This window comes from Sciurus carolinensis, chromosome 12 (assembly GCF_902686445.1).
Source record: "Sciurus carolinensis chromosome 12, mSciCar1.2, whole genome shotgun sequence".
Taxonomy (NCBI): Eukaryota; Metazoa; Chordata; class Mammalia; order Rodentia; family Sciuridae; genus Sciurus; species Sciurus carolinensis.
The window spans coordinates 77547049-77571659 of record NC_062224.1 but is presented as its reverse complement, the minus strand read 5'-3'; the positions used below and the strand labels follow the sequence as shown (position 1 = coordinate 77571659).

Genomic DNA, 24611 nt, shown 5'->3' with positions numbered 1-24611 from the left:
AAATCAGCCTTTCAAACTTGTATGGAAAAATTATCCTAGGCAGACAGCATCCCCGGTATAATGACCTCAGAATGGAGCAAGCTGGATGTTTTCAGGAAAAAAAAAGGCTAGTGGGGGGAGGGGGAAGGTGGGGAAGGGGAAGGCATGGGGAACGAGGTTGACCAAATTATGTAATGTGTGTATGAATATGGCATGAAGAATGCCACTATTATGTGTCATTATAATATACCAATAAAAAATAAATTACAAAGAAGAGAGAGAAGAACTGTATGGATGAAGGGCACTGAGGAAGCTGGGGGAAACAGGAGATGCTAGAGTTGCCTAGGGAGGAAAGCAGAAACCAAACCACGCAGACCCTGATTGGCCACAGGGAGGTATTGGGTTTTATTCTCTGTACAACTGAATGTAAACTGAGGGTCTTATGCAAGGGAATAATAATCTGATACTTTTTTTTTTTTAAGAAAAATCACCCTGGATACTGTATAGATAATGAATTGGGCACAGGATTCAAAGAAGAAAGAGAATCAGGGTACCTATAATAACCTGGGGAAAAGATGGGGTGATGAATAAATTTTGGATATATATTTGAAGTGAAGCCAGCTGGATCCCCTGGTGGCTAGAAAGAGAAAAGAACAGTGAAGTGTACTCTCCACCATATGCCACAAGCTCAGCATGATGGCTGGCCCAGAGTAGGTACCCAGTGTTGTGAATGAATGAACTCCAAAAACACAGAGCTAGCAAATGATGGAGCCATGATTCCAAACTCCACCTAGCTAAATTCAAAACTCATGCTGTTTCCACCTCAAGCTTAATTCATTTCCCTGAGTAACTCAGGATTGTAAGGAAGCAGAGTGCACAGGAAGAAGGTTGGCTCTATGACAGGATCACGGATGACCTTTACCATCAGCGAGCCAAAGGCAAAATGAGGTGCCTTCTGAGAACAAATCAAGCTATAAATGAGTCCTTCACTACTCCTCTGTGCCACTCACAGGTTCCTGAAAATCTCAGGGTGAAGCCCTTTCGTATGTCAGGGCAACTTCCGTTTACCTCTAGAGGTTGAAGACCCGCTAGTAAACATAAACATTCCTGTCTTCCCTATGGTTGATCCCAGCCCTTAAAAGAGACTCAGGAAAGCTAAAAATGCAGAGAATCCATGGGAATCATCAGGTAGGGGTTCATCTTTCCACCCCTTCTACCATCTTACAGAGCTTTCTTAGGCCTGGGATTTCAATTTCCCTTCCACATGAAAAGAAACTTATACAAGTGTGATCAAGGAAGGCCAGGTCCCAAGACCTCAGGCAGGAAAGAATATTGGACTCTAAAAATAAAGCAAATAAAATCAATTGAATGGGACGTCTGCTTTGGAAAAGATGGAGTACTCAAGTACAATGAGAAGCCCTGGACGTTGTTTGTAAAACAAATGTAAAAGACTCAGAAAGGTAGAGAAGAGAAAGCAAACCAGCTAGGTACAACACAGCAGTGAGTTCCCTACATTTCCTCATTGTCTCATATATTCCCAGACCTGGAACTGAAGAAGCAAGGAACATGAAGATACAGAAGTGTATAGATTAAAAGAGGCCCAACAAAAAGCCCATTCTCCTACCAGGGAAGCTGAGGCAGGACAATCAGGACTGAAGTTCAAGGCCAGCCTGAGCAACTCAATGAGATCCTGTCTCACAGTAAAAAAGGGCTGGGGATTTAGCTCAGTGGTAGCCTGTGGGAAGTGGGAGGTCCTGGGTTCAATCCCCAGTATAAGGAAAAAATAAAAATAAAAAGCCCACTCTCTCCAGTCAAAAGACTGGGAAAGGGATGGTCTCAAGAGAGAAAGCTATTGGATAATAATCACTCTACTAAAGCCATACACTACAGGAAAAAGTCGTGGGCCCACTCCCACCCAGGTCTCTATCTAGAAAACCTGACTTCCCCTTTCTCAAGGCTGCAATGAAGCCCAGAGAAGGCCTAGTCAGGAGTCTGGACTATCACCCTGACCCTGAACCAGTAGTGGGCAGGTCCCAGAAGACCCAGGAGAGTTAGAATTTTCTCTAGGACCCAGTGATAACGAGACCACCCCTAGTCCCCTACAACCCAGGGAGGATCAGTGTGAGTTTAGTGAGGAGCTAAAGCTCCAGCGCCCACCTAGAACAAAAAGGAGCACACCCTCGATGTCCCAGTAGGCTGAGAGGGAAATCTGTTCTTTTACCCCAACCTGGCAGAAATCTAGGTGACCTCTGACAAAAATGAGAAAGTCACCTAAAATGAAAACTCTAACTAAGAGTTTCAAAACATGATGCTCAAAATGCCTAGGTTTCAATTTAAAAATGACTCATTATGCAAAAAACCAAGGAAATATCAAACTGAATGAAGACTAGATAATCAATAGATGCCAATACCAAAATGACAGAGGGATCAGAAATATCTGACCACAGACTTTTAAACAGTCATCATAAAAATGCTGTAACAAGGAACTACAGATAGGAAGAAGAAGAAGAAGAAGAAGAAGAAGAAGAAGAAGAAGAAGAAGAAGAAGAAGAAGAAGAAGAAGAAGAAGAGGAGGAGGAGGAGGAGGAGGAGGAGGAGGAGGAGGAGGAGGAAGAAGGAGGAGGAGGAGGAGGAGGAGGAAGAGGAGGAGGAAGATGGGGGAGGGGAGGGGAGGAGGAGGAGGAGAAGGAGGGGGAGGGGGAGGAAGAAGAATTATTTCAGCAAAAAAAAAAAGGAAGATAAAAAGAAGAACCAAATGGAACTTTTAGAATCAAAAAATAAAAGAACTGATAGAAAAAAAATCTAATGGGTAAGCTCAATGGCAGAATGGAGAATACAAAAGGAAGAATCAGTAAACTTGAAGACAAAACCATTGAAATTGTCCTGAAATTGTTGTTCTATAATTGAAATTATCTGTGCAACAGAGACAAAAAGATACGACCCATAGTGATAAGAGGATCCCCCCAATAAGAAGATGTGGGGATCCTAATGTGTATGTACAAAGGAATTATAAAATATGTGAAGCAAAAAATGATAGAACTAGAAGGAGAAATAGATACACCAATGACCAATAGAACAACTAGAACAACTAGAGAGAAAATTAGCAAGGATATGAATTCAACCAGATAGGACTTAATTGACATTTACAGAATGTTCTCCCCAACAGGAGCAGAATATGCATTCTTCTCAAGGGCACATGGAATATCATTCAGGACAGACCATATGCTAACCCATAAAACAAACCTCAACAAATTTAACAGAATGAAAGTCATACAGACTGTGTTCTCCAATTACAATGAAATCAAACTGGAAATCAATCACAGAAAGATAACAGGAAATATATCCAAACACTTGAAAACTGAGCAGGTTTCTTAATAACCCATGGGCCAAAGGGAAAGTGTGAAGAGAAATTTTAAAATAGATTGAATTCAAGAAAATGAAAATTCCACATATCAAAATGTGTAGGATACTGCTAATGCCGTAGTGAAAGGGAAATGTAAAGGAACAGAGGCAATTTTTCTAAACTTGACAGAGAGCATCTACAGAAAAAACCAGCAACTAACATCATACTTAATGGTGAAAGACAGTACATTCCCCACAAAGACGAGGGACAAGGCAAGATATCAGCTCTCATCACCCTCATTCAACACTGTGCCACCATTACAATAAAGCAAAAAGGAAATAAAAGGCATCCAGATCAGAATAAGAGAAATGAAACTCTCCCTATTTGCAAATGATATAATGGTCTACACAGACCATCCTAATGAACCTACATAAAAACTAATAGGTGAGTTCAGCAAGGTCATGGAATGCAAGATAAACATAAGAAAATCACTGAATTTCTATATAATAGAAAGGAACCCAAAATTATACATTGATAACCATTTAAAAAATACTTAGGTGTAAATATACAGAATTTAGACAGGATGTGAATGTTAAAAATAACAAAATATTGATTAAAAAAAAGATAAAGAAATGGAGATACCATCTTCATAGCCTGGAAGACTCAACACCCCTAAGATCCATGTTCTCCAAACTGATATACAAGTTTAGCTCAATTCCTATCAAAATGCTAGCAATAGTGTTTGTAATATTCACAAGAATAAAATGCATATGGAAAGGCAAAGGAACTAGAATAGTAAAAATAATTTTGAATAAAAAATATAAAGAGGTTCAAAATCATCAAATTACATACCTTAAAAGTGAAAGTTTTTTGTTTTGGGTTTGTTTTTGTTTTTGTTTTGTTTTGGGTTTGTGTGTGTGTGTGTAATCATTATACCTCACTAAAGCTGTTTAAAAATAAGGAAGAAAGTGGGAGGAATTGGTATAGTTGATTTCAAGACAATATATAGTCACAGTAATTAAGACTATGGTATTGGCAGAATAGTAAACACAGAGATTAATGGAATGGAACAGAGACTCTAGAAATAGACCCACACCAATATGACCTGATTTTTGATAAAAATGCAAAAGTAATTTGAGAAGGAAAGATAGCTGATTTAACCAATGGTGCTAGAAAAAATGCAAATCATAGACCAAATAAAAAACCTCTATCTAAGTCTCACATCTTAAATAAAAATTAACTCAAAAATGGACTGTGGATTTAAAGGTGAAGCATAAAACTACAAAACTTTTGTAAAAAAAAAAATTGGATAAAATCTTCAGGATCTAGGTCTGGGGAAAGTATTCTTAGATTTGATGCCAAAAGCTCAGTCCAAAAGAGAAAAAACTGACAAGATAAACTCCATCAAAATTTAAAACTTATACTCTGCAAAAGACTTGTAAGAGCATAAAAAGCTACCATTAGAAAGAAATTGTTATGGTTTGGATGTAAGGTATCCCCCAAAAAGCTCACGTGTGAGGTAATGCAAGAAGGTTTAGAGGAGAAATGATTGGGTTATGAGAGCCTTAACCCAATTAGTGAATTTATCCCCTGGTGGGAATTCATTGAGTGGAAACTGAAGGTGGGTAGGGTGTGACTGGAGGAGGTGGGCATTGGAGGCGGGCCTCTGGGGTATATATTTGGTATCTGGCAAGTGGAGCCTGCTGTCTACAGATTGAGACCTCTGAAAACATGAGCACCTGAATAAACTTTTCCTCCTCTATAATTGTTCTGGTTGTATCTTTTAGATACAGCAACAAAAAAGCTGACTAAAACAAAAATGTTTGCAAACCACATACCCAACAAACAAACAGTATTTAGAATACGTAATCTATAAAATATAATCTCAAAAGTCAACAATAAGGAAGGAAAATTCAATTAGAAAATGAGTAAAAAGCACAAACATTTCACTCAAAAAGATACATGAATGACAAATAATCACATGAAAAAATGTTAATATCATTAGCCATTAGGGAAACAAATTAAAACTGAGATATTACTACAGACCTATTGGAATGAATAAAATAAAAAATAGTAGTGACAATACCAAATGCTGATAAATTAGATCCCTAGGAATGTAAAATGGCACAGCTACCATGAAAGAGTTTTGCAGTTTATCACACGAAATATGCAATTACCATATGACCCTGCAATTATATTCCTAGGCACTTATTTCAGAAAAATGAAAACTTATGATCTCATGAAAAACTGTACATGCGTATTTATAGAAGCTTTATTCTTCATAGCCAAAAAACTGGAAACAACTCAAACACCCTCAGTAGACGGATGGTGAAACAGTGATACATCTATACCAAGGAACACTGTTCAGTAATAAAAATATATAAACTATTGATACATGCAACCACCTGGAGGGATCTCCAGAGATTGAAAAAACCAACGCCTAACCCAAGTCACATACTTATTTTTATTCAACCATAAAAATAAGTGAATTTATGTCATTTGCAGAAAAATAGACAGAACAAGAGACCATTATGTCAAGTGAAATAAGCCAAACTCAGAAGGTCAAGGCTCATATGTTTTCTCTTATATGTGGAAGCTAAAGAGGAAAAAAGAAAAGAAAGATAGGGAGGTGAGGATCTCATGAAAATTGAAAGGAGATCAACAGAGGAAAGAGACCAGGGGTGGAAGGTAGGGAGGGAACAGGGAAGTGCTGGGGAGTGATATTGACCAAATTATATTGTTATATTGTATACATGTATGAATATGCAACAACAAATCCCATCATTAGATACAACCATAATGCACCAAGAAAAAATGTGGAAAGAAAAAAAAACCACCTGCTGATTACCAACTAAAGCTGCATAGGGCTCCACAGTTCTCAATAACAAATTCTCAGGAGGAAATGTCCTTTCTGAGAAAAATGATTGTACCTGTGACCATATGATGTAATCCATAACTATTGCTAAATGGATTTTCCATTCTTTTTTTTTTTTTCTAGGACACTATTAGGCCCTGGTTGAGCAAAGACCTGAGTCAATAGAGTCTTCCTATCTCTCAAAAATGCCATGTTGACCCTCAGCTGCTATTCCTACAACATGTACTCAAAGAGGAATTAGCCAAGGTGCTAAGTTAAAAAAGGGAGATTGATGGGAATGTGTATTCATTTACTCTTTTCCTATCTCTGGGATGCAGTATCATGTTTAAACCACAAGGTATCAACATTCAAGAATTAGATTTATATTGAACATTTGATGGGTAAAAGAGATACATTCTCTTTCCAAGTGTTTGTGTAAAAGGCTATGAATGATTCCCATAAGATCAAGATTTTAGAGTCTGACTTAAGATCATTCATATATATATGTATTCACTCTGATATGAACTCTTAGCAGTTATCCTGACACTATGGAAAATAGAAACAAGATGGAAATTCTGCACAGTGAGTACTTTATTACAGAAAATCAATAACCTTAAGAAAAATTCCCTGACCCAAAGAGTATTTTGCATCCAGTTAACTATGTGGCTCTGATAGCCTTTTTGTAGTACAGTGACAAATGACAAATTATTCATATTGATCAGAAGGATTCCCATGAGACTGACCCCCATCCTCCTCAGAAGTCAGTAAGGGAATGGATTCAAACTAGGAAGTCAGATACCAGCATCACTTTGATAATGTTCTATGACTGCCAACTTCAGGAGCCAAAGCATTCTCCAGGTTCTTTGGAAAGGGAATAGTGACCTCCAAAAGGAGGGAATATCTGGGTACATGGTCAAAACAGAGGATACAGACCTTGTCCAGTCATAGGGTCGTGCCCTGTGTTAGCTGCTTGGTGATGCCTCAAAAGCTTTGCAGTGAAACTGGGCTTCACCCAGGGTGGAGACAGGATGCTCATGAAGAATTCCCTTGATCAGTCTTGTATAATGGAAGCTTCCAGAAGGATAGAGCTAGTAGCCTTTCAGGATGTACTTCCTAAAAGAGGGATTGTGTCTGTTCTTTTCCCCAACCAGACTGGGAGTTCCCCCAAAGGCAGATGCTACTTCTCCTAGCATGATGTCACTAATTCACTCTCTCCCTCGCTGCTCTCCCCATATAACACCCAATGCCAGACTCTGCCCACAGGAAGTGCTCATTATAGGCCTTTATTGAATGCTCATCTTAAACATGATTCTGAAAAGAAAATAGAGTTAGGATTTTTCCCTTGAGGAAGAACAGAAAAATCAGACTGACTAATCTATCACACGTCTCTGGCATTTTTATTTCCAAAATCCTCTATTGCATTTTTGAATCCTCATAATCACCCTGTGAGGGAGATCTGTCTACAGATGGGAAAATAGAGGCTCAGGATAATGGAGGTGAAGTGACTCACCCTGAATCATGGAAGGGGTGAGTAAGCAGAGAATCTGGGAGTGGAAGGCAGGCTGCCAGCTCTAAGGCTCCAAGTCTTACCACCAATCCATCTGTGCAGGCCACCTTTCACAGCAAACTGACACACATCATCACATCTTGTGAGCTGAATAGGCTGGTATTTTGTTTATATTGCAGATTGGGAAAATAGACCCAGAAGGTAAATGGTTTGCTCACAGCCAAATCGAAGATGACAAACAGGACCTTGAAGTCCAAATCCACAATCATGGTTCCATGCTTTTCTTCTATTGTATACCAATTCTTGACAAACTGTTATTTATCTATAAAACCTCTGAATGATGGCAACATACCATCCTGTCTTCCTGTGAAACCAGCTGCTAGTTGAGGGCACCATCTTGCACCAGTGGACCTTCCTCAGGACTTCACAATTTAAATCCTGAACCAGTCACATTGGCCAGAGCCTGTCTCCTTTAAGACAGGGGTTTGGGGACTTTAATCCCAGTCCCCAAACCACACTGAGTTAGGTTAAAAAAGAAGTAAGACCAAACCATGCTTACCCTGAAACTCTTAACAATCATTGACTGTCAGCATGTGAAGTGATTTTTGCTGAGGTAGATAAGAGATCATAGTCTTACTCTTAAGTTCTTAGGTATTTTCTGCTACTCCTCACTTTTAGTTCATGTTTTTGCCTTATGAATCACTAAAATGATAGAACCACAGCAAGACTACTGCATCTTCAAATGGTCATGTATCTACAAATTGGCCTCCATCCTCATCCACCTAACTCATCCTGTCTCAATACAGGAAGTGTCCTCTTCCACCCAAAGCCAGTTCCTCCCAAATACTGTCTCATCCTTTTTTCCCCTCCTCAAGTACTTTACACCCAACCCCTACCTATGACTCCCTCTTTTCTTCCCTTCAACCTCTTTGGACACAGGCATCATCCTATCAGCACCTTTAGGGATAAATCAACTTCCCTTTCTTACTACAGTTACTTTTGCTATTTTCCTTTATAGCCAGACTTTTTCAAGAGAAGTTGAAACACAGTATCTCCACTTCTTCCCCTCACATTACCTCCTTATACCTCAACCTGGCTACTGCCTCCACTCTCTAATAAATAGCTATTGTCAAGGTTACCAATGATCTCAATGTTGTTAAATCCACTGGACTCTTCCATGCATTTTATATAGATTTTTGTACTTTTTCTTTCTTAAAATATTCTCCTTGCTTGGCTTTCTTAATGCCACTCCAGCTCTGGTGCCACAAAGATGTACAGTTCAGATCTACCTTCAAGAAAACCTCCAGAACTAATTCATCAGGGAATTCTGTACCCTCCATCCTCAAATAAACATAACTCAGAATCCATTCACTATTATGCAGCTCACTTTTATGACTCTATCTTATGCATCATTCTCTCCTACATTTTTAAGAAGCAAAGTAGGGTTGATAATCATGGATGCTGTGTTGTGCACCAGATCTCTAGGACTTTTTCCTGTTAACACGTTGACTAATGCCTGCCATTCTCCCTTGCTGTAGTCCCTAGCAGTCACTTCTCTACTCTCTGCTTCTATGAGTCTGACCATTTTAGAGTCTTTGTATAAGTGCTATCATGTAATTTAATCCTTTTCTATCTGGTTTATTTCAATTAGCATAATATCCATTCAGGTTCATCTGTGCTATTGCAAGTAGCAGAATTAGACCCTATTTTAATAATATTCTACTGAATGCATAAGTCTATAAAATTTTCTTTATAGGTAGTTAGCTTATGTACATGTCTTGGCTCTTGTAATTAATGCTGCAATGAACATGGAAATGTAGATATCTTTTCAAGACCTTGATTTCAATCCCTTTGTATAATGTGTGACAAATATGAAATATTAGGAATGTTCTTAGCACACTATAACAAGCATGATATGGATAAAGGATGTTGTATGTTAGGGTCATAGTAGAATTGTATATACTTCCATGAAAAAATAAAAATAAAAACGAGAATCCACATGGACCATTTAACATCAGGAAAGTTTCTAGCAGATGCTCTTCCCTAGGAATGAGGCAGAATGTTATTGGTTATCATTTTTGGGGTGCTCACTCTATGTCCCATTCTGAATTAAGAAGCCCTTTACATATTTTAATTTGCTTAACTCATGACTCCATGTGGTACCTACTATTATCATTTCCATTTTATAATAAGCAAATATGTCTTAGAAAGGTAAAGTAACTCATCTAAGGACCAAAGGTTTTTAAATGGAGTAGCCAGTGTGAAAACCTTTGACAAGTTTAACTGCAGGCCACACTTCCCATCCTTATGGTCCCATGCCAGGCTGTGGCCTCGGCATTTTACATACTAGTCCTAACGCAACAATGTGAGGTAGATCATGGTCTTCATTTTATAGACAAAGAAAAAATATTCCAGAGAGGGTAAGTTGCCCAAAACCACAAATCTAATTATATGGTGAAGCTAAATTTTATATCCAAGTCAAATTCAAAAACCCATAATCTAAACAAACCCTAACCAATGGAAATATGATGTGAGCTACACATGTAAGTCTCTTATAATTTTTAATTTTCTAGTAGCCACATAAGAAAGAGGAAACAGGTAAAATTAATTATAATAATATTTAACCCAGTAATTTAACCCAACATATCCAAAATGTTATTTCAACACATAAAATGATTAGTGAGATGTTTCTACATTCTTTATTTCATAGTAGGTTTGAGATTTGATGTGTATTTAAAACTCATTATACCTCTCAGTTTAGATAAGCCACATCTCGATTGCTCAATAGTTGTACCAGGTTAGCAATTAGCATACTAGGAGTATAGATCTTAATTGTGAAAGTTATACTGCACCATAAGAATATCCTGAGCTCATTTCAACACAGGTAGGCATTGCTCTCCAAAGTAGGTGTGTAGTGGATAAACTATGTACACACAAGACAATAAAAAGTAAATTAAAAAAGGTGAACTGCAGGCATGTGTGTTACATAAATGCGTGAGAGACAGAAGGTAGGAGGTTGGCAGGATATGTCAGAAAATGAGGGATGTCTGGGGAAATCATTAGAGAGAGGGCTGCAGACACAGAGTTGGTCAAGATACAGATCCTCAGGCTCAATCTGGCAGAGCCTCAACCAGGAACCCAGGTCTTGGTTTCATTGTTGACCAACATTGGGCATAGCCAGGTCTCCATGCCTCAATTTCTTCACCTGAAAAATGAAGCTAAACCAATACCAAAGAGATACTATGAAGATTGATTCAGAATATAGATACACGTGTATTTATGTATATATTCCTATTCTTGTAAATGCTGAGGCAGAAGATGAGATCAGAAAGGTTCTGGCTGTCAGTTCATGGAGCCTGGAATCCTCCAGGAATCCATTCTTTTTTCTTTCTTTTTTTTTTTTTGTTGTTTTTTTTTTTTTTTTTTTTTTTTTTTTTTTTTTTTTGGTGGAAGCAGGTAGTTACTGGGGATTGAACTCAGGGGCACTCAGCCACTGAGTCACATTCCCAGATCTATTCTGTATTTTATTTAAAGATAGGGTCTCGCTGAGTTGCTTAGCAACTCACTTTTGCTGAGGTTGGCTTTGAACTCAAGACCCTCCTGCCTCGGCCTCTGAACTGTTGGGATTACAGGTGTGCACCACCACACCCAGCCAGGAATTCATTCTTTTACCCACAGTGGATAAAAGAAAGGACAGAAAGTCCTTTCCCAAGGATCAAGGGTCAAGAACAGCAGGACTAAAGTGGACTAAAAAGAAATGGGACTGTTAAAATGCATTTAAAAAAAATTCCCCACAGATTTTAAGGGCTCATATTCTAGTAAAAACATCCACTGATTAAATGTTTGTTCGACACTAAAAGTTGCCCACAGGAACCCCCAGTTTAGAACAGAAGAGAGATATACAAACAAATCACTAAAATACAAAGCAACAAATTGGAAGAAATGTATATATAGAAGTACTTTAACGGGAAAGAATAAGAGACGATGAATTGTCTTATGTAGTCAAAATAGACTTAGGAGTGAGGTGATTGTCAAGCTGCCCCTTGAAGGAAGAGCCACAAGACCCACAAGCTCCCATCCAGGGCATTTTTGGCAGACAAGCAGATGTTCAAGTGTGGCAGAAGCACTGGGGGTGAGCTTTGGTTGTTGTGTTCGGGGGACTAGAGAAGGCAACATTGGGAAATGAAGTGAATAAATAAATAAAGGAAGCAGAACTTGATATACCCTCAGTGCAAAGGTAAGAATTTTAAGTAAAGGAGGCTCATAATTTGAAGATCTCTTGGTGAAGTCAAACAGGCAGCGATGTGGAAGAAAGTCCGGAAATGGTAAGTCTGGATCCAGGCAGGGAGGCCTGATAGGAGACTACTGCAGGATGCCAGGAAAGAGAAGATGCAGGCTTGAACTGGGCAGTCGCACTGGACAAAATTGTGGGCAAACTCAGAAGTCTTTCTGGGAACTTAAAGACCCAAGGGACCAAGGCCAGGATGGGCCCTGACAAAGGTGGGAGAAGTCAGCAGCATCAAGATCACCAACTCTAGGGGAACCACGTGACCTCTCCTTGGGTGCTGGCAGCAGAAGAAAGCAGGTGTCACACAGAGAACTTCCTCTTTAAGAGTAGCCACTGGGTCCTCACCACTCCACCTACCAAATTGACTTACTTGGTCATTTAAAGGCACCAAAACAAACAAACAACAACAAAAAAAAAACACCCTTCACAAACACCCCAGTCACCATCATCCCCAATAGCCTCAAACACCCTCCCTCAGTGGATGAAAAGAAACCTTGATTCTCTAAATGCTTTGCTCCAAACACACCCACCTTGGCACCTGTACATTCATTTCTTTCCATTCCTCAGTACAGCTTTAAAAAGCTCCCCGGGTTAAAATTGACTTGGGTTTTTATGACTACAAAATGAGGACAAATTCAGTCCTTATATTAAAAGCGAAAGGGAGAGCTCAGTGTTACCAGACGGGTGGAGCTGTAGGCACAAAACAAAGCCTGATTTGGGGTTTCAGACATCCCAAGCTAAACAACAGCTTAATTTCTGTCATAAACACCATTCTCCATAAACTGAGCAGGTACTATTTTTAGGACTTTTTCCATGATGCACTTGTTCTTTAATGGAAGAAATAAAGACCATGGAAAACAATTAAAAATATTAACCCATATATTTTGCTATATGGGCTTGAGCACCAACCCACATGATACCTTCACAAATAAAATACCTTCTTGAAATATAATTGGGCAAAAATCTTGGTTTGTTCCAATTTGGCTTAGAAGTATTTCAGCTATATTACAGTTTTAACTTCTTGTTTTGAAATCTTTCATTACTACATTTTTAAAATTTAGGACTATTAGGAATTCGAGGTGCAGCTGAGTCCTAGAAACATTACCACCCTTATCAAGTGAGTCACAAATTATCTTCCATTATCCATGATCATGACAGGAATTGAGATGAGGGGAGGAAGGGGTTAATGGGAAAGGAAACCAATATTTACTAAGGGACCTACTGTCAGGCTATGAACTAAGTGTTTGCTTCCTTTTTTTCCCCTTCACTTAATGCACATTTGCCAAGCACTTACCCCCACGTCAGCATGGTGTTCCGTGTAAGGATGAGAGTAAGCAAGAGAGGCAGGCACCAGCCCACCTGCATGGATCTTTTATCCACTGGAGAAGGCAAAGATAAAACAAAGCATTCCTGGTGTCAGAAGCACTCAAAGAGGAAACACGCTTGGAAAGAAGAGCCTCTGAGAGGGACAACTAACTGGCCTGGGGTAGACAGGGACAGTTGCAAAGGCCTTGAAAAAGAAGTGTGAGATCTGTGTCAAGACCTGAAGGATGAGCAGGAAGAACCCCAGCCAAGAGACCAAGCAGGAGCTTCCAGGCCAAGGGAAGGCATGTTCCAAGGGCCAGAGGCAAGTGCGAGTTTGACAAGTGTGAACACTGCCTGGCTGACTCTGGGGCAGAGGACAGGGCTGCCAGATAAGCTGGGATGAGCTGGAATGGTGAGTTCAGCCTTGTGTCAACATGTAAAATTTAAATTTATCCAAAGACAACAAGAAGACATTAAGAGATTTTTAAGTAGGGAGTAATTAGATCAGACTTGTCATTTAAAGAACCATGAATCCTTACAACAGTCTGTTAGAGTAGGTAATATCCTTATTACATGAAGATAAGGAAAGATTAGGGAGGCTAAGCAACTTTTGTAGTCACACACCTGGAATGTTGGGGAGTTTTGGATGAAGATTTGGGTCAGTCTGACTCCAAATCTCTTTCTCTTTCCACATCATCATCCTGTTTCTAAGGGCAGAAAAAAATAGGGAGGAAGGGAGGAAAGGAAATAAGGGAGGGAGGGAGGGAGGGAGGGAGGGAGGAAGGAAGGAAGGAAGGAAGGAAGGAAGGAAGGAAGGAAGGGAGGGAGGGAGGGAGGGAGGGAGGGGAGGCTGTAGAAAACCCTCAAACCTAATATCAATTGATCATTTATGACTTATTCACCAAAATCAAATGTGGAAATCACTCCTGGCATCCACTGAACATTTGAGTTCTCGCCTTCCTAACTCAAATCAGAAAAGTTAACTAAAATATAATAAGCATGTACACAAAACACCCTCCTAGGATAAAAAGTAGAAAACACCCCCAACACACACCCACATAAAATCCCATCCCTCAGACAAGAGAGGGATGACCTGATGGAACCGCATGACCCTTATGTGCATAGAGTGACCAGTCACAAGCAGCCTCCAGGGCTGGAAGGCAACTGGAAGTCCATCTCCAACCACTTTCCAAGCTCACCGTCAACATACCATGAGGTGGTCGTCCAAAATACTACCATTAACAGCAAACATACTACCTACTGCCATGCTGTCCAGGTGCAGATAGTTGTGTGTTCAAAGACTCGTCGTGACAGGTAAAATGGGCTACTGTGTGAAAATACTGACCTTTAGTGAAGGAGTTTAGTTTGCTCATGTTTATTGTTGTTTCTGATATGTTTGAACTTCTTTCTGGTGTCTAATTTGGGTTTTTCTATTTACTATTCCCTTCCTTTCCTTTATGAACTTCTTTCCCCCTTTCTTCCTTGATTTCTACTCCATTCCACTTCTGTCTGTTGGTTTGAAAAGGTATGCATTCCATTTTTTGTTCTCTTATTGATTTACATTTGTATATTTTTAACATATATACCCTCTTAAAGATAATCACTTTAACTGCCCCCAGAATAAAACAAGGACCTTAGAATACTTTAATTCTAAGGCACTTCTAGCCATAGTCTCATTAGCATTTTAGCTTTTCCTTATTTTTAATTTTCCCACTGGCTATTATTATTTTTCACTTTTATATTTAATAGATAATTTTATTTATCACATATTGTGAATTTCTTTACTCATCATAGGTTTTTGGTAATCTACAAATTACTTCTGGACTCAGTTTCCCTCTTGTGGAAGTGTACCCATGAGTAGTTCCTTACAAGAGTCTGAAGAGAATAAATTATTCCTTTAGTCTTCACACGTTTAAATATGCCTTTGTTCTTCCTTCTCTCTTAAATCATAATCTAGTTGAGTATTTAATTTTAGTTGGACAGTAATTTCTCTTGTTTAATCTGTTAATGACTTTTTATTTGATTTTTTGTTTGTTTGTTTTAAATGTCTGTAATTTTCATTTCTAGAAAACCTACTTAGTTCTGTTTTAAGTCTTCCTGTTCTTCAAAAATAATGCTTTGCTCGTGTCTGTTAACACCTTGTCCTTTCATTATTGCTTTAGAAATTTAGTCAGACTTTAAATATCTCTCAGTGTTTAGTTCCCTCTCAGGATGAACTTATCTACAACTATGGTTTTTGATGTGAAACCACTGGGTTCCCAGGTGACCAGGCATCTGAAGGTGGTGGTTGAGTTTATCAATGTGATAAATCTCACTTTTCTGTAAAGATTTTGGCCCTGGGATTTCCAACCAGGTGAACAGTAAGAATTCTAGCTCTCTATCACTCACAAAATTGGGAAAACCAGAATTCTAATACCACCACGTGGTAATCGAACATGGATGGTCTTCCCATGCATTGCTGTTAAGCGTATAAACAATACATTTTTAATATGAACTGGCATTTCACCAAAGGGGAAATACAGTCAGAAAATAAGATCATATAAAGATGTTCAACATTTTTAAACATTGCTAAAATGTAAATTAAGACCATGAAGATATATCAGTACATACTTATTAGAGTGGAATGCCAAATGTTAGCAAGGTTATGGAGAAACTGCATCCCACATACATTACTGGTAGAAAAGTAAATGCTATGGCCAACTACAACCAAAAAAACATTAGGCAGTTATCTTATAAAATTAAATGTACATTTATATGTATGCATACTCACACAAAATTCAGCAATTGCACTCAGGGGCATTTATCTTCAGAAAAATGAAACGTTCACACAAGAATCTGTATGTTCATAGTAGTTTTATTTGCATAGCCCAAAATTGGAAACAACACATATAATCCATTTATAGGTAAGTGGTTAAACGAATTAGTCTATCCATCCAATGGAAAAAGGAATGAACCATCATTGCACGGAACAACCTGGATAGATGTTTGGAGCATCACACTAGTGAAAAGTCTATTTCGAAGGGTTCATTCCATAGGATTACACTTATATAACATTCTCAAATTGACAGAACTATACAGATGGACAATAAATTAAGGTTCCAAGGAGTATGATAGGTATGCAGGCATGACTACAAAGGAATTGAATAAGGGAATTACATGCTGGCAATAAAACAAACCTGGTTTGGTTTTGTTTTGTTTTGTTTTTGAGGTACTGGAGATTGAACACAGGATTTGATACATGCTAGACAAGTGCTCTATCTCTGAGCCACATCCCCAGTCCTTTTTAATATTTTTATTTTGAGAAAGCTAATCACTAAATTGCCCAGGCTGGCCTCAAATTTTGATCCTCCTACCTCAGCCTCCCAAGCTGAGAATACAGGCATGCATCACCAAGCCCAGCTCAAATATGTATCTTGATTGTGGTGGTATTTACACAAACCTATACAGGAAACAAAATTGCAGAACCGGGGGTGTAGTTCAACGGTAGAGGGCATACTTGGCATGTGTGAGGACCTGTGTTCAATACCCAGCACCAAAAAGAAAAAGAAACAAACAAACAAAGGAAGAAAGAAAAGTACACAGAATTACATTTCCACACTCAAATGAGTGCATGTATAAACCAATTAAAACTGAATATGATTTTTAGTTTAACAATATTCTACACTCATCCATTTCCTGGTTGTGATACTGCACTACATCTAGTTACATGAGATGTTACTATTGAAATGAACTGGGTGAAAGATACAGGACACTCTACTAGTTTTGTAACTTCCTGAGAGTGCATAATACTCAAAATGTTAAAAGCTTTTTTTAAATCAATATTGAGTGTAAATGTACATTGTCAAATATCATGGTATATCACCATTTGTTCAAATACATAAGAAAATCATATTGACCTTATTAATATATTTTATAAATGAATAAGCATAAAAATATCATTAGAAAGGTGACACACAACTTCAGAGTAGTGACTGCTTTTGAGAAGAAGTCCTAAGAGCACTTCGTCTTTACCTATAATGTTTTAATTTAAAAAAAAAAGAATTCAAAGTGAGAAATTGTCAAACATTTACAATTTCTATGTAGGATTTTAAAAATAGATGTATGTTAAACTGCTCTCTACTATAAACATTTAAAGATTTTCTAAATTAAAACCAGAATATACCTACAAGGAAATTTACTCAAGCATTATTATAATAAATGAAGATTGGTAACAATCTAGAGGTACATTATTGGGGCACAGCAAAGTAAGTTTGGATATAATCATGAAGAAGAATACAATGCAACCATCAAAAGAATGAAAGAGAACATATGCAAATATCAGTAGTGATGGGAGAAACAAGCAAATTGGAAACTAATATAAAAACTAATAGCATGACCACTATTTTGTTTAAAGATGTATCAATATAAATATAAGCATTTACATCAAACTAGGAAGATTCTGCACAGTCAATAAAACAATCAACAAAGCAAAGGCTCCTATAGTTCAGGAGAACATCTTTGCAAACCATACATCTGAAAAGGGGTTAATATCTAAAATATCCAAGCAACTCATACAACTCAATAGTATAAAACAACCTAATCAAAAATGAAGTAAGGATCTGAACAGACATTTCTCAAAAGAAGACACAGAAATGACAAACAAATATATGAAAAAATGCTCAAAATCTTAATCATTAGAGAAGTGCAAATTAAAATCACAATAAGAAAGTACCTCACAAGTTTTAGAATGATTGTTATCAAAAAGATGAAAGATAACAAGTATTGAAGAAGATGGAAAGAAAGAGAACCCTGAACATTATTGATGGGAATGTAGATTAGTGTTATGGCTTGGATGTGAGGTATCCCCCAAAAGCTCACATGTGAGATAATGCAGGAAGGTTCAGAGGAGAAATGATTGGGCTGTGAAAGTCTTAACCTAATCAATGAATTAATCTCTGCTGGGATTAACTGAGTGGTAACTGGAGGCAGGTGGGGTGTGGATGGAGGGAGTGGTTCATTGAAGGTGTGGTTCTGGGGTATATATTTTGTATCTGGAGGGTGGAGTCTCTCTCTCTCTCTACTTCCCTCTGCCACACTCTCCTGCCATGATGTTCAGTGTTCGGTCCCACCTAGAGCCCTGAGGAATGGAGTTGGCCTTCTATAGAGTAGGACCTCTGAAACCATGAGCCCTCAGATAAACTATTCCTCCTCTACAGTTGTGCTGATCGGGTCATTTAGTCACAGCAGCGAAAAAGCTGACTAAAACAATTAGTATACCCATTATGGAAAAAAGTATGGAGTTTTCTCAAAAAATTGAAAACAGAATTACCATATGATTCAGCAATTCCACCCCTGGATATATGTCCAAAGGAAATGAAATCAATATGTCAAAAAGATAAGCCTTCCTGAGTTAATTGCAGTATTATTCACAATAAGATATGAAACTAACCTAAATGTGGTGTATGGATACACACACACACATGCACACACACACAATGAAATACTATTGAACCTTAAAAAAGAAGGAAATGATGTCATTTGCAACAACATGGATGAACATAGAAAGCGTATTTAGTAAAATAAGCCAAGCACATAAAGAAAAATACTGCATGATCTTACATGTAGAATCAAAAACATAATCAAACTCATAGAAGTAGAGGTGGGATATAGGGTGGGGAGGTTGGGAGTTATTGGTCAAAGTATACAAAATTTCTGTTGGATAGGAGGAATAATTGGAGGCATTTATCTTACAACATGGTAACTAAAACTAGTAACAATGTACTATCTTCTTGAAAATTGCTATGAGATTAGATTTTAAGTATTCTCACCACAAAAAAAAGATAAGTAGTAACTATCATATGTTAGCTTGATTTAACCAATCTACAATGTATACATAATTTGAAATAAGTTGTACACAATAAACATTTTTTTGTATTAAATAAAATTAATCTATAAATAAAAATGTGAAAAAGTACACTTGTAATACAATGTATACATTGTTTAAAAATAGCTACTTCCAAGAAAAAATGGGCATTTCCACATTTACTTTATATACCTCTAAAGCTTCAAAATCTGATAAGCTTTTATTTCTGAAAATTGAGAATTCTTCCAAAAAGGATATAAAAAACCAAAAGTCAATATCTAATATTTGTTGAGCATTTACTATAAGCCACCATGTACATATTCAGAATCTCCTTCCCTCCTCATAAATCTATGAGTACATATTATCTTCCTATGAACTTTCTGCATTTTAAGAGAAAACAATGGAAGCCCTTAGAGGTGAACTGACTTGCTTGAAATTCCACAGCCAAGTTGCCAAATAGATTGTCACCTTTAATGCTGTTTCAGCCACACTACCCCTGTTACTTATGTGAAAAACAGCAGCATATATGAACAGCATTTACCAGATGTGCTGTCTTATTCATGAGCCATGAGCTGAGTACCACTCACCCTTCCCCAACACACACACACACACACACACACACACACACACACACACACACCCCTAAATGGATGGATGTGTGTGCTCCAGTCATCAAAATCTCTTCTCTCAGATTGTATCTTGACATGGCTTCCTCATAGGGAAGATGTGAGAAATGATGTGACGGGAAAAGATGGTTTCCCTTCCACATCTTCCCCATGGAGGTCACTGGAGAAAGAGGCCAGCTGCAGAGTGGTCCCAGGCAGACCAAACCCCAGATAATTGCTACATGGAGGCCACACAGTGACTCCTACTGAGCAGCACAGCAACTCTCTGCTGCAGACTGCAGCTTTCCTTGAAAAGGCAGAAACAGGTTACAGCAGCAGGTTACAGTGAATCCAGCACTGTGTCCCTCAGATCCTTCTTCAGGAAGGATTCTCAACTTTAGGGAATGTGGCTAGCTGATGGCCTCTAGCCCAAGAGATGGAAAGCCAGGCTTCCAGTGAGCACTAGCCAGTGACTGAGCAGGAAGATGGTTAAGGGCTGTTTCTGCCCTTCGTGGACCCATCTGGCTGGCAGCCCTTGCTCCAGAGTTCTCTGTCCTGTCGGATGGCAGAGCCTCTCTGGGATCTGCATTGTGGTCTAAGCGCCCCCTGCACAATTCTGCTTCTTTCCCAGTGGTACTCAGTGTCTGCATCCCCAGAAACTCAACTCATGACAAAGGTCCTCCCCGCTAACTCAGGTGCTGACCTAAGTAATTTTTAAGACCAGAAAGTAAATTTGGTTTCTTTACCAGAAAGTAAATTTGGTTTCTTATCCCAAAATGAGGGAGATCACAAGCCCTTACAGGTCTCAAACCAGAAACCCTGGTCACCTGGTATAACCTGGTAAGAAGAGACAATTTCCAGAAGGAATCACCCCAAGAGGAAAACATGTTGGGTTTAAAATCAGAGAAACCTGGGTCTTAATCTAGAGTCAACCACTTACTGCCAGGTGACCCAAGCCAGTGAGCTTTCCTATGCCTCAGCTTCCTCCTCTATAAAACCACTCCAAGTTGTTTTTAGAGGATTAGAGAAGATGAGAAGCACAAAATCTGGCACACAGTTTGTGCTTCTTTCTTTTCTAGAATCATCCAGGAGGAAGATATGAGAACTACAGTGAGAACTAAAGCCCTATTGCTTGAGCTCATGAGAGAGGAACAGTCCATCAAGAAATAAATTTGCCTCAAAAATAACACATCCTCATCAATATTTATTGTTGCTTGTATTCTTGATACTTGCCATTTTGACTGGAGTGAGATGAAATCTTAGAATAGTAAGCAACAATAAATGTTGGCAAGGATGTGGAGGAAAAGGTACATTCATATGTTGCTGGTGGGAATGCAAAATGGTACAACCATTATGGGAAGCAGTATGGAGAGTCCTTAGAAAACTTGGAATGGAACCACCATTTGACCCAGTTATCCCACTCCTTGGTTTATACCCGAAAGACTTAAAATCAACATACTACAGTGATGCAGTCACATCAATGTTTACAGCAGCTCAATTCACCATAACTAAAATACAGAACCAACCAAGATACCCTTCAACAGATGAATGGATAAAGAAAATGTGTATATGTATACACACACCACACCACACTACACACATATATATGATGGAATATTACTTGGATTTAAAGAAGAATGAAATTCTGGATGGAGTTAGAGAATATCGTGTTAAGCAAAATAAGCCAGACCCAAAAAACTGAAGGCTGAATGTTTCCTCTAATATGTGGATGCTACTTCACAATAAGGGGGGAGTTGGTAGGGAAGAACAGAGTTACTTTATATCAGGTAGAGGGGAGTGAAGGGAGGGGAAGGGTATAGCAAAGGAATGATAGGAAAAGTGAAACAGACATTATTACCTCATGTACATATAAGACTGCATGACCAATGTGATCCTACAATATGTACAATCAGAAAAATGAGAGATTACACTCCATTTATGTATGATCAATCAAAATGTATAAGTGCATTCTACTGTCATGTGCAACTAATTAGAACAAATTTAAAAATTTTTAAAAATAACACATGCCACACTTTTAAATGCAAAACTGCTATTTTCAGTTCACTTGTGCTTTGTGTCAACTTTTTCCCAGAGGTGAGAGAGGGTCACAGAAGCTTCCATTCTCTTACCCAGTCTTCATTTCCATTCTCATTACCCTGACCAATGGTACTTGCCAGTGAGAAAAATAAGCAGAGTATCAACGATAAGGATATGGGTGAAAACGGATTTTTCCTGTTTACAAATTCCTAGCCCACTTCTGGTTTCCAGTCCTACTTGGAAGGAGCTTGGAAGTCATCCCTCTACTACAAAACAGCAAAAAGGTGAATGATCTGAAAAAAATCAACAAACTTTCTTAGATCCATCAGGGAAATGAGGTTGCAGAGCAAACTGATGACTTTCAAATTGAAAATGCAGACAGGTGAATACAGAGAGTGTCATGATTTGCCAGAGCAGAAACTTCTACAGGAAGGAGTATGATAGGAAAATACAACTGTAACAGGAGAATTGCTGTAGGCTGTGTGGACAGGACCCAGAGTTATAAACTCAGGGGACCAGTCATGCAGGTCTCTATACTTTTACTTCCAGGGGGCTCTACAGAAAGATCTGAAAAATCTTCCCAGTGAAGATCTGAAAAAAGTCCCTTGTGCTTCTGGCACTGGTAGGGGGAAAGGAGCAATTGTGAAATATGCCAGAGCATTCTCTTCTTAAAAAGGCAGACCTCAGGAGAAACTTTTCCCAGGGCCTAAAACAGCTGGTGTTTTATCAGAGTTTAGCTGACCTTAGGGAAGGAAAATAACCGACTCGAGCACCCTCTAGTCATCCTGTCCCTTCTAAGGGGTTAGGATGAGACAGAAAGGCAGACTGTGAAATGTGCATTTGACAGTCACAGCTGGGGACACAGGCTCATAAAAACTGAGACCTGCTGACAGGGCTACAAAACATTTCCCATCCCCCTACCTGATCACCACATTACTAAAGACCTATTTGCCTGAGTTCCATTTTCCCAATATGTCATGTACCGCTTTCAATCAAAACCCACAAGGCACATTGAAAGGCAAAAGGCACCATCCAAAGATGGAGAATGAGCAGCAGACCAGACCTTGATATGGCAAGGATGTCTGAGTTATCAGACTGGGAATTTAAAACAACTCTGATTAATATGCTAAGGGTTCTAATGGATAAAGCAGGCGGCATGCAAGGACAGATGGGTAATGTGAACAGAGATGGCAATTCTAAGAACCAAAAGGAAATGCTAAACATTAAAAATACTGTAACAGAAATGAAGAATGTCTTCGATGGGCTTATTAGTAGATGGGACTTGGCAAAGGAAGAATCTCTAAGCTTCAGGATTATGAAGATTGAAATGTCCAAAACTGAAAAGCAAAGGGGGAAAAAAGATTGAAAAAGAACCAGAATGAAATATCCAAAACGGGTGGGAAAAATATGCAAGGTGTAGATACATGTAATGGGAATGCCAGGAGGAGAATAAAGAAACAGAAGAAACACTCAAACTAAATCACTGAGAATTAATCCAAATCAATGTCAGCCACCAAATCTCAGATCCCAAAACCAGAATGAATGCCGACCAAGATAAATACCACCAAAACATAGCAAAACACACCTGAGTATATCATTAAAACTGTAGAAAAATCAAAGTTAACAAAACGTATAGAAAGCAATCAGAGGAGAAAATCTCAACTAATCTACAGAGAAGAAACAACAAGAAGTACACCTGTCACCTTCTCAGAAACCAGCCAAGAAGATGACAGTGAACCAAAATATTTGAAGTGTTAAAACAAAGTAAAAAATAAACAACCTAGAATTCTATACCCTGTGAAATTAATCCTCCTTAAAGTGAAAGAGAAATAAAGACTTTCCAACTAATATTGAGACAAAAATTGAAACAAAACTTGAGAGAATTGTGGACAATAGAACTGCCTTGCAAGGAACAGCCAAAGACATTCTTTAGGAAGAAGAAGAATGATACAGATCAGACACAAATATACATAAAGATAGGAAGCCCATCAGAGAAGGAATAGGAGAAGGTAAAATAATCATTTTAATTTTTCTTATTCTTAATCTAATGAATTAGTTTGATCAAATAATTGTAGCAACATGTGTTTGATTACATGTGCATAAATATATGGCTCATGTGTAACTGGAATAAATGAAAGCAATGGTACAAGCAACAGGATGGAGGTAAGTTTTCTATAAGGTATGACTCAGTTATTTGAATGTGAATGTGGATTAGTTGGAAATGTATGTTGCAAACCCTGTGGGAGCCACCCAAAAAAGTAAAAAGTAAAAAAAAAAAAAAAAAAAAAAAAAAAGAGAAGGAAGAGGAGATGAAGCATAGCTTGTATGCTAAGGGAAAGAAGTGGAATCATAAAAATGCTCAATTAAAACCAAAGGAGGGGAAAAAATAAAACCAAAGGGGGAGCAGAAAAAGTGTAAAACAGGAACAAAGACCAATGTCAATGAATAGAAAACAGTAACAAATACCATAGATATTAATACAAATACATAGCAATAGTTACTTTAAATGTCAATGACCTAAATAACCAATTAAAAGAAAGAGACTTTCAGTATGGGTGAAAAAATAAGATCTAACCATATGTTGTCAAAAGAAATCCACTTTAAATATGAAGATACATATAGATTAAAAGTAAAGAAATGACTAGGCTCAGTGGTATACACCTGTAATCCCAGTGGCTTGGGAGGCTGAGGCAGGAGGATCGCAAGTTCAAAGCCAGTCTCAGCAAAAGGAGGCATTAAGCAACTCAGTGAGACCCTGTGTCTACATAAAATATAAAATAGGGCTAGGGATGTGGCTCAGTGGACCAGTGCCCCTGAGTTCGATCCCCAAACCCCCCACCAAAAGAAGTAA

At 38.3% G+C, this 24611-nt stretch overlaps 1 protein-coding gene across 2 annotated transcripts in view; it reads right to left on the bottom strand.

Moving 5' to 3' along the window:
• Positions 1–24611, bottom strand: part of Kcnh1 (potassium voltage-gated channel subfamily H member 1) — a 389924-nt gene that overhangs the window by 314769 nt on the left and 50544 nt on the right. The gene's annotated exons all lie outside the window — the stretch shown is intronic.